This window comes from Chenopodium quinoa, unplaced genomic scaffold (assembly GCF_001683475.1).
Source record: "Chenopodium quinoa cultivar QQ74 unplaced genomic scaffold, ASM168347v1, whole genome shotgun sequence".
Taxonomy (NCBI): domain Eukaryota; kingdom Viridiplantae; phylum Streptophyta; class Magnoliopsida; order Caryophyllales; family Amaranthaceae; genus Chenopodium; species Chenopodium quinoa.
The window spans coordinates 4,166,734-4,176,794 of NW_018744026.1; the positions used below are offsets into that span (position 1 = coordinate 4,166,734).

The window sequence follows — 10,061 nt, forward strand, 5'->3', positions numbered from 1 at the left end:
AAAAAAAACAAATACGAAAAAAATAGGAAAAAAAACCAAAATCCAAAATAAAAGGCAAATTAAAATCGAAACCCTAAAACGAAATCCAAAAAAAAAACCAAAATCGAAAACCAAAATCAAAAACCAAAATCAAAAACCAAAAAAAAAAACCAAAATTGAAATCGAAAAAAAGAAACCAAAAATTCCAAAAAAAACAAAATCAAAATCGAAAAAAAAAACAAATACGAAAAACAAATAGGAAAAAAAACCAAAATCCAAAATAAAAGGCAAATTAAAATTGAAACCCTAAAAACGAAATTCAAAATAAAAACCAAAATCGAAAACCAAAATCAAAAACCAAAATCAAAATCAAAAACCAAAATTGGTGAATCGAAAACAAAACCAAAATTGGTGAATCGAAAACAAAAACAATTAAAATCGAAAAAAAAAAGCCAGAACTTGAAAAAAAATCCCCGAAATTGTTGTTGATGTTGATGCCGGTGGTGGTGCTCGAACTTAGTGGTGGTGGCGGCGGCTGTTGTTGCGCTAATGAGAGGAGATCGAGCTTTGTGGTGGTCCTCGAACTTTGTGGTGCTCGAGATTTGGTTGCTGCATATAAGAGGAGATCGAGCTTTGTGGTGGTGCTCGAGCTTTTGTTGCTGCATACGAGAGGAGATCGAAGGGAGTTGAAAGAGTAAAGAAGAACGAATAGAGAGAGAGAGAGGAGATCGAAGGAGATGAAAGAAGAAAGAAGAACGAAGAGAGAGAGAGGAGAGAGAAGGAGGAGAGAGAAGGAGAGGAGAGGAAATGGGGGAATGGAGGCGGAGAGGAGGAGTGATAAGGAGATCGAAGCTAAGGGTTTTAGGGTTATAATGTTCCGGTTTTTTTAAAAAAACCTTGGGCCGGTTCAGTGGCATCGGTTCAAACCGGTGCCCTTTGTATTTTTGGCACCGGTTTGATCTGAACCGGTGCCATTACTCTTGGTCTAAAATCCCGCCCATTTTTAGGGCAGTTTTTGGCACTGGTTTGGTCTGAACCGGTGCTATTTGGGGGTTGCCTTTTTGTATTTTTCTACTAGTGTTAGCTAAGCAATGCTCGTTATCTTGGGTTAACGAAAAGCACGAGGAGTAAGAGGAAGAAAACATATTACTAAATTCAGAAATCATTACATCGAAGAGAGATATGTCCTCAGGGACTTGATCGCTAACTATCCTAGGGAAAGAGATAGAAGAAGGGGGTGCTACAACTAAAGACTTAGATGACTCTATGGGAAAAGACTCTAACTCCGACTCTGACGATTATTTGAACATCTATCCTTGCCCCGTCGTAATGCAGTTCTCCTTATGCTTGGAGTAGTCACCTTGACTGTCTTGCGCCACCCTTGTAGTGATCCTTCCACTGGGGTGATAAGCCTTGAGGGATTAAAGCTTTCGCTTTGTAGGACCGTTTGGATGAGCGAGGAGTTATCCTCTATGTACGTCGGCTCATCTTTTTCTCGCCCGAATAGTAATCCTATGATATTAAAGTCAAAGCATGGGGGTGCTTTCTCCTTGTGGATAGGAGTTGGGATTTCATCTAGAAAATAACAATCTAGGAAAATTTCGAATCCCGGTTTCCTTATGCCATTTATGACAAAAGGTTTGGGAAATTCGTAGCATGGATAGTCCTCTCCTTCGATTATGAATTGTCCATTAAGTGTAAGAGGATACTGATCCATTGGGATTGCTTTCTTTTGGATGCGAGCATTCCTACGTGCCTTTGACATTTCCTGGGCTCGCTTGATATCTTCCCGAGTCGGTTCGAAACCAAGTTCGAATTGTCTAATTTAGGGAGGCCAGGTAACTCCAGCGATTTTGCTATTCCTTTATTTTTTTCTTGAGTCATCCCAGGAAAATGTCCTTATTTTTTCAGAATAGCAATCACTATCATATTGGAGTGGGGGTCGTGGCAGAGAGGGGTCCTTTCATCCTCCTCGATTAAGGAGACCTCTTCATTAAAGCCCCACAAATCTTCATCATCTTCATCGTGCTCCAGGTTAATGATGGGATTTTCTATAGCGTTAATCCTCATGGATGAAGCATCGATCGTAATGGGAATTCCTCCAACTATGGCCTTTACCTGTTGGTGGAGAGATGAAGGGACGACCTTTAGGTCATGAAGCCAAGGGCGTCCCAACAATAAATTGAATGAAGCCTTAATATCTACTACTTGAAATGTAGTAGCATGTTCTATTGCTCCCGCCGTTATATTCATAGTAATCTTGCCAAGAGCTTGACGACGAGTGTTGTCATAAGCTCTTATTCCTTGTGCTGACGGGGTCAAATCTTCATCCCTTATGCCTAGCATCCTCGCAATTTTGAGTGGACAGACATTAATGGCCGATCCATTGTCTACAAGAGTCATAGGGACATTCATTCTCTTGCAAACTACTGTGAGGTTTAAGGCCTTATAATGCTTGTCACCTTCTGGAGGTAAATCCTTGTCGGAAAAGGTGATCAAGTTGATAGGACCAGGGAGATCACTCGTAATGAAGTTAGCCAACCCCTCAGGATTGGTTTCAGAATCTATCCCGATCTTATCCAAGACATTCATCACTGCCAACCTATGCTCTCGAGATGTTGCTAGAAGCTTCCATACATTCATTTTAACCTTGGTTTTCTTGAACTGTTTGACAATATCATTATCTTCTATGATAGGTATTGGAACTTGCTGCGTAGTCGGTATAGGTTGTGTTGAAATGGGAGGTTGCATTCTCCCAGATCTTGAGAGGACGTCTATGGATGAATCTTCTTGAACCCAGAAGTCATCCATGGCATATGACACTAAGGGTGGAGGTCCTTCCATGTCTTTTAAGTAGACGTCTTCTTCATCACTGTCCCAAACTCCATTAATGCTTATGTCTTCCTCTTGTGGAATTTGGACTACTTTTTTGTCATCAATCATTTTCTGAATTAAATCTTTAAATTTAAAACAGTTTTCAATAGTGTGACCCCCTGATTGATGGTAATGATAGTAGAACCTATCTGTCCTTTTTAGCGATTCAAATGGTCTCAGTTAGAGAGGTTTGACCTTGCCACTCTCGGAGATCATATTGAACATTTTAGCATATGAAATCCCAATTGGAGTATAGAGTCTATTAATCTTCTTGGGTTTGTCAATTACTTGTAGAGAGAAGGGTTTCTTCTTCATGGATGTGACATTGTCACCTTTTTTCTGAAGCTCTTCTAATTGTTTCTCCGCAACTTCAAGAGCTTCACGCACCAAGTTTGATCCCTCTAACATGGACAATTTAAGAAATTGTATATCCTCTTTACTTGCTAGTTCAGGAAAGTCATCCATGGCATCGAAAAAGATCTCCTCCTCTTCTTCAATAGCATGAATTTATTTAATAGGTTTGATGAGAGATGAGGGATCAACCTCGTTTTCCTAATCAGAGATAGCCAACGAGTGAGCAAGAGTGCATTATCAACCTTCAATCTTGGATAGCTTCCTTAAGCTTTCAACAATTTTCGGTAAGATGGCCCCTACCTTGGTGATACTTGCAATGTGCATTGGGGTTCCAGTTAGCTGTTCTCTTCTCGACCGGTGGGTCCCCAAATGGTCTAATAGGAGTTTTAAGACCTTTTGCATTTAGTCGGTCAAATGCGGTGTCATAACTCATACCTATAAGAGTAAAGTTCCCCTAAATGGTTTCTTTTGTCCTTGATTATTCATAGAAAGGACTTCACTTAAGTTAAAGTTACTAACATTGTTTGAGTAGGTGGTTTTGGAAGAAGAAGGATTGTCGTTCTTCTTTCCTTTCCAGCCAATGTTGGAGTTACGGTTAGCAGCTTTCAGCTTAGCCAGGTTGTCTTCAATATTGATTCCAATGTCATAGACGGCCTTGAAGGTATAGAGATTATTCTAGTATTTGAGATGCTTGGAGTACTTCTCTTGAAGTTTCTTGATGAATAACTTCACATATTCTTTTTCGCTTGGTACCTCAATCATCTTAGTAGAGGTTTCTCTCCATTTGTTGAAGAAACAAGTGAAACCTTCATTCTCCTTCTGGTTGAGGATTTCAAGTTCCCTACAGTTAGTTTCAACTTGAATGTTGCACTTGTACGTATCAATGAAGGCATTTATTATAGACTCCTAAGTAGAGGTTCTTTCTTTCTCAAGGGAGAAGAACCATTGTTGGCAAACAGTTTTGAGAGATAGGGAGAACAAGGAGGGAAACACCTTTTTGTCAATACCCTTAATACTCATTATTGTTTCGAAGGCTCTTAGGTGAAAGTAAGGGTTGTCAGTCGCTTTGAATTTCGGGATGTCGTTGGCATTGAACTTCTGCGGAAGAAGATCCTTGTCCACCGAGACCCCTTGTGAGCTAATTCCTTGAAACTTATAGTCACTAGACAGTTTGCTCAGACTTTCTTGCATGAGGTCCATCTATTGTTGTTTCACAAGATCATCGATTTTGAGGGTTAAAACCTTTATCGCCTCAGTCACAGTAATCAATTGGTTCCCAAGCTCATTAACTTCCTCTGGAGTTGCCATTATTGTCTTAGCTTTCCTTTTACGAGCGATTGGTTTGTTAAAAAGTTGAACTTGAATAAAAAGGTTGTCTTTGATCAAACGCCCTTCCTTTCTTGACCACGCACATTAAATTAAACCATTTTTGTTTTAATGACTTGGTTCAAATTGACTTTGACTTTACGTTTTGAAAAAGAAAAAAGAGCAAAAATATGGTTCGTATTTTTGGCAAAAATAAGGTGTACATTTTTGGGAATTAATTAAAGGGTTCAAACAAGTTGTTTAATTATAGGATTAATATCTGACTTACCCCCCTAAAAATGACGGAAAATACGAGCATACAAGACACTCTTAGACATGGTCAAAGTGTGCATTAGTGTGTGCTTTATGTGGTGAGTGTGAGTGACATGCTTTGACTCTTGTGCAAGACCATGGGAATTAGTGCTTAGACTTGATTAATGACTTGACACGGTATTATTACCAGTAAAAATTAACCAAATTGACTAGCAAATTGTTCAATTAGACATGAGGTGATGACTCGAGCAATAGACCGAACTGTCGCCAAAACGATAGGACTGGCGCCTCTCTTTACAATGTAGCGCCAGACAACAGGACTGTTGCTAGGCGGTACGCTCCACAGAGTGGCGCTGCAGGTTTAATCTTGGAGACATTACTGGAACGTCGATCTGAAACTGCTTTTGGTATTATTACTCTACAGTGTATGCCTAAAGTCGTACTAAGTCAATTGTAATTAAATTATTAGACTTTATTTACTCAAATTAATTAATTAATTAAATAGGCAAAGTTCTTTTAGTCATAAATCAGTCTATTTAATCTTAACACAAGTCAAACAAATGGTTAGGAAAAACACATAGAATATGGACAACCAATAAATTAGTCAAATAGGCACAATCATGATGCAATGAGTTTGCAACCTAACCATGTCTCTAGTTCTCTAAAGTTCGGGATATGGGTTAGTCAAAAGAGGGTCCATGGTTAATTGTCCAGATGCACCGCGCGGAAGCCTAACCGTGAAGGGTTGGCGCGAGTAGATGGGACACCGCGAGTTTAGAAAAACTCGCTTCCATGGTTTGGTGAATTAAACATTCTCGGATGTACCCTCTGTTGCTCAAAGCATTCAATTAGGTAGATGGAGCATGAATTCCCAGAGGGTTATGTCCATATGTAGAACACATATGGGTTTCAGAAAAGTGAGAAAAACTTAATCGGAAGTAGGATCGAGCAAACAATGCTGAAAACTGGTCGAAATTAGAACGCATATTTCTGGTTCAGTATTGGAAGAACTTGGCGCCAGCAAACAGAGGCCAGCATTGTTCCTACATGCCTCAGCATCTTTCTAAACATGATACTAGGAAAATCAAAGCGCGCTAACATGACACTAGGAATCATAAAAACAACCTAAACATGATTTCTATATCATAATATCAATAAAACAATTAAAGCACTTACATTGATGCCTCGTACCTCTTTCTAATAACAAAATACACGCGTTAGTAACTTCAAGGAAAATATAAAATTAAACAATTAAATTAAATAATTGAAAGAGGGATTTGAGACCAAACCCTCAGAAATTAAAACCTTTCACGTCTATGCCGAAGGCAACATCGAATTTGGCTAGGTATTCTTGGTTTTGTGAATGCGGAATTTTGTATAGAAAATTAGAAAGAGAAGAATTCTTAAAAACTAGAGAGAATAAGAAAACTAGAGAATATAAGAGAATTAGAGAGAATTGATAATAATTGAAGATGAAAAATGGAAGTTTGAGGAGGCTATTTATAGAGAAAATCAGCCAAACGGATAGAAAAAAATGAAAGTTTCGACGAGGATAAAACAGGTTAGCGCCAGACGCTGAACATTAGCGCCAGGCGCCAAGGCTAGCGCTAGGCGCCAAGCATTAGCGCCAGGCGCTAATCCCTGTCGTCAGGCGCTAACAATTATTCTCACGCGTTTTCTTAATTCTGATAAAATTTAGCCGGACTGAGGGGCAAAATCGTATTTTCCTTAAAAACACTCTTTTATTTTGATTAAAACTCCAAAAAGTCAACCAAAGTCAATTTATCAATGTTAATTGAATTAGGAATGAAAAGAACCTTCAAAAAGAATCTAGAAGACTAAAATCAATTATAATTGCATTAGGAATGATAAATTTATATTAGGCCCTCCTCTAGATCATTGCGCCGCATATCAAGATCAAACCGGCCCAGTTTAGTAATTTAGCAAAAATTCCTCATTATTCAGCAGAATTGGGCTTATAATATATCGTTTGAAAGCTCTTTTCAAACCCAATCTAACTACACCATTATTAGACCCACGGACCAAACCAAACTTGATTGGCTGTTTTCTTAAAATAGGTTTTAAAAAACAGAGAGAATAGAAAAGAAGATAAAAAATATCCGCAACACTAGACTTTCCCCCCACTTTCACTTCATTCGATTATGATTCGACGTGAAAGGTACTCATCACCGGGTTTGGTTTTGGGGAGACACAAATGGGTGTCTACAAGTACTGACCACTGATAAAGTGAGAAAATCCTCACCTAAGCAGATATGAAGATAGATAACCACAACTAGACAACAGCAATACAATTGGTAATCGCAGAAGGAAGTAATGCGAAATACAACAAAGAACATACATGAGCACATAAAGCTTAACATTCTAATTACTACCTCCGTTACATATTATTTGCAATGATTTGACATAAAGTAGAGAGGAAAAATGTCTATCTAATCGTTGCAAATAATATGTAACGGAGGTAGTATAATATTTAGCAACATGTAGCAATGCCTGATACACAAAGTTGGAAATTTTTCAGTGATAATGCCATCCCCTTCTAATATAAAATAAACCACCTTGTTCCTTACCGAAGAACCTAAGCTCCTTCACCACACAAACACGCAAACAGATTGTTAAATCATCTACTCCGCCATGAAACATCATTCCGCTGCACACAAACACAAACCAGTGACAAAAGCACCAAAAAAGTTTAAGATACTAGTACTAAGCAATCACAATTCACGACAAACACCTCATTGATCTAAAAGAAGAGAGTATGAGAACAGAATACATCACATAATTAAACTACCAAAGCAACCAGAATCACCATTGAAATTAATCAAACTAAATAAAATCCCCTTAATACCGTAAGTAGAGGAAAGCTAGGTTACTTAAATTTTATTCCTCTTAATATATGGCCTGCCAATTTTATTCCTCTTAATATACTACAAAAGCAAGCTCATTCATGCATGTAAATTTCAAAAATCCCCAAAGGTTGACTTAATATCCACACATGGAAAAGTGCTTCAGTTTCATAATATACTTAAGATAGCGTAGTCCTAAAATAGGCTGGCCAATCACACATACAATAAGAAAGACCAGAAAACTGCTCATGTTACCGGTATCAACAACACTGAAACAGAATTCATCAACATAATTAAGAATATGGAACCAATTCTGATTTTGTTGGGGTTCAGATAATGGAAAGAAATTCCAACTGAAAGAGGGTGAATGAGAAAGAAGGCAACACAGGTTTAGGTAAAAAAATTAAAAAAAATAGAAAATAACAAGAAAATTCTGAATAGAGGAAAGCGGGAACCTTTTCTTAAGGTATATTTGAAAAATTAATACTTATAAAACGCATCCTAATACTTAAGCTAGACAAGAGTTGCATTTGATGAATGAAGAGAAAAGTACCCAAAAGAGAAAACAAACAGTGACATCACAAAAAAAACAACTTAACAGATATTCAAGATATCGAGTCAAACCAAAAAATGCTATAAATATAGAAGATTAAGCTGATGCCTTACCAACTGATCTACAAAGTCACTCTGAAGTTTTGCCTCTAAGTTAATCTCTTGTGCTACCTGTATAAAAATCATAGCATTAGAAACCAATACAAAGAACCAAATGAAAGTGTAACAGAAGAACATCAAAAAAGAACCAAGACAAAACACCTACAAAGTGTTGGGGCATCTAATAGAAAAAAAAAATAAATTCTATTAAATTCATACTAAAGTTTAAAATTGTATAGTTGTATATAGTTATTCAACAAGGTTCAAACAAGAAAATTCACATTAAACAGAATCATTGGGAAAACACAGTTCGCAAAACTACACCATCCTAATCCACACAAGTATATTGACATCCTAATCATGACTTGAAATGACATTTCATCCATAATTCCATCAGACTGAGACATGTAACTCTCCAAAGCACACAAGAAAAAACTCATTAATGAAGGCAGCATTGAGCTGGATAAATGATAAAAAGCCATATATTTAGACGAGTTCATCGATACAACGACAGAACAAATGTACAGTAATGACATATACACACACAACTAATCACCCAACTAGGTTTCTTATCCAAGTGATGTATGCATAGTTATTATTTTCAAATGGAATTTCAACAGCACGTCATTAATAACAGGCATTTCTATAACTACTGAAACATTTAACCACAATTCCTAGCCATAATTTAGCAGCATGCTAAAAAAAAAAATCATAACTTCTCACGCTACCCTTTCCACCAGTGCAGACCGCACCGGCCATCTTCTTGAGCTTCTCGACATTCATCTAAAGAATAAAGCAAGCGATAAGTTACACTGATAAACTGAAACTTAAAAACTCATAATTCATTTATCATCTAATAAAAACTCCAACTTTTTTAGGCAACCAAGCAAAAACAATCCAAGCAACTTAGCAAATTAATGCAACATACAGCAATCGAAACACCAAAACCTCAACAAAATCGCGTAATAATCTCAATTTACATATAAATCTTAGCAACATTTCAAAATGGTATACATAATTTGTGCTTCAATCACTAAATTAGCCAAGAAATGCAGCTAAAAATGCCTTAAAACATCATATTATCAAAGCTCGGGCATTTTTTTATATCAATTCTTTAAGCCCAATTAAATTGTACAAGTAAATGAAGATTCAATAAAACAAAAAAGACGATACGTGCAGATTTAAATAACACAACAGTACAATGAAAAACCCTAATCCAGAAAATCCACAATCAAAACCATCCAATAAACAAAAACATTATCCAAATTAATAATAATAAATTAACAACACAGAAAAACCACTCTAAAACCCTAAAAATCAACAAATTACTAATGAGATTTTATAAAACCCTAAAAATGAACAAAGCTTTAAACAGATTCATTAAAAACCTAATCCAACAAAATAAAAATCCATTAAATGGTACAAAAATGAAAAGAATGAAAATGAAATATACCTTAAAGAAGATGAAGAAATGGAGATGAGGGGAGATAGAAAGAGGTGGACGGTGGACGGTGGTTGCCGTTGAGCAAAGGAATTAACCATTGGAGATTGTGGGTCTCTTCACTACCACCACCTGCAGCACCCACCACCACCACCGAAACCACCACTTACTCAGGCTAAGACGTAGCATTCCCCTCGATATACCGAATCATCGCAAGCAACTGGTAACCAATGGACCAAAACCACCACCGAAGAAATAATCGATCTCACGGTAGCATCTTCAGCTAGAGCACAGTCAGGACATGACCTTCTTTATTGCTT

The 10,061-nt window shown here is 37.2% G+C and overlaps 1 long non-coding RNA gene across 1 annotated transcript in view; it reads right to left on the reverse strand.

Moving 5' to 3' along the window:
• Positions 1-9,843, reverse strand: part of LOC110690296 — an 84,271-nt gene extending 74,428 nt beyond the window's left edge. The window contains exons 1-2 of the long non-coding RNA XR_002505062.1: positions 9,754-9,843; positions 8,316-9,083 (exon numbers count right to left, since the gene is read on the reverse strand). This is a non-coding gene — a long non-coding RNA (uncharacterized LOC110690296). The remainder of the gene's footprint in view (positions 1-8,315; positions 9,084-9,753) is intronic.
• Between the last annotated feature and the right edge of the window lie 218 nt (positions 9,844-10,061).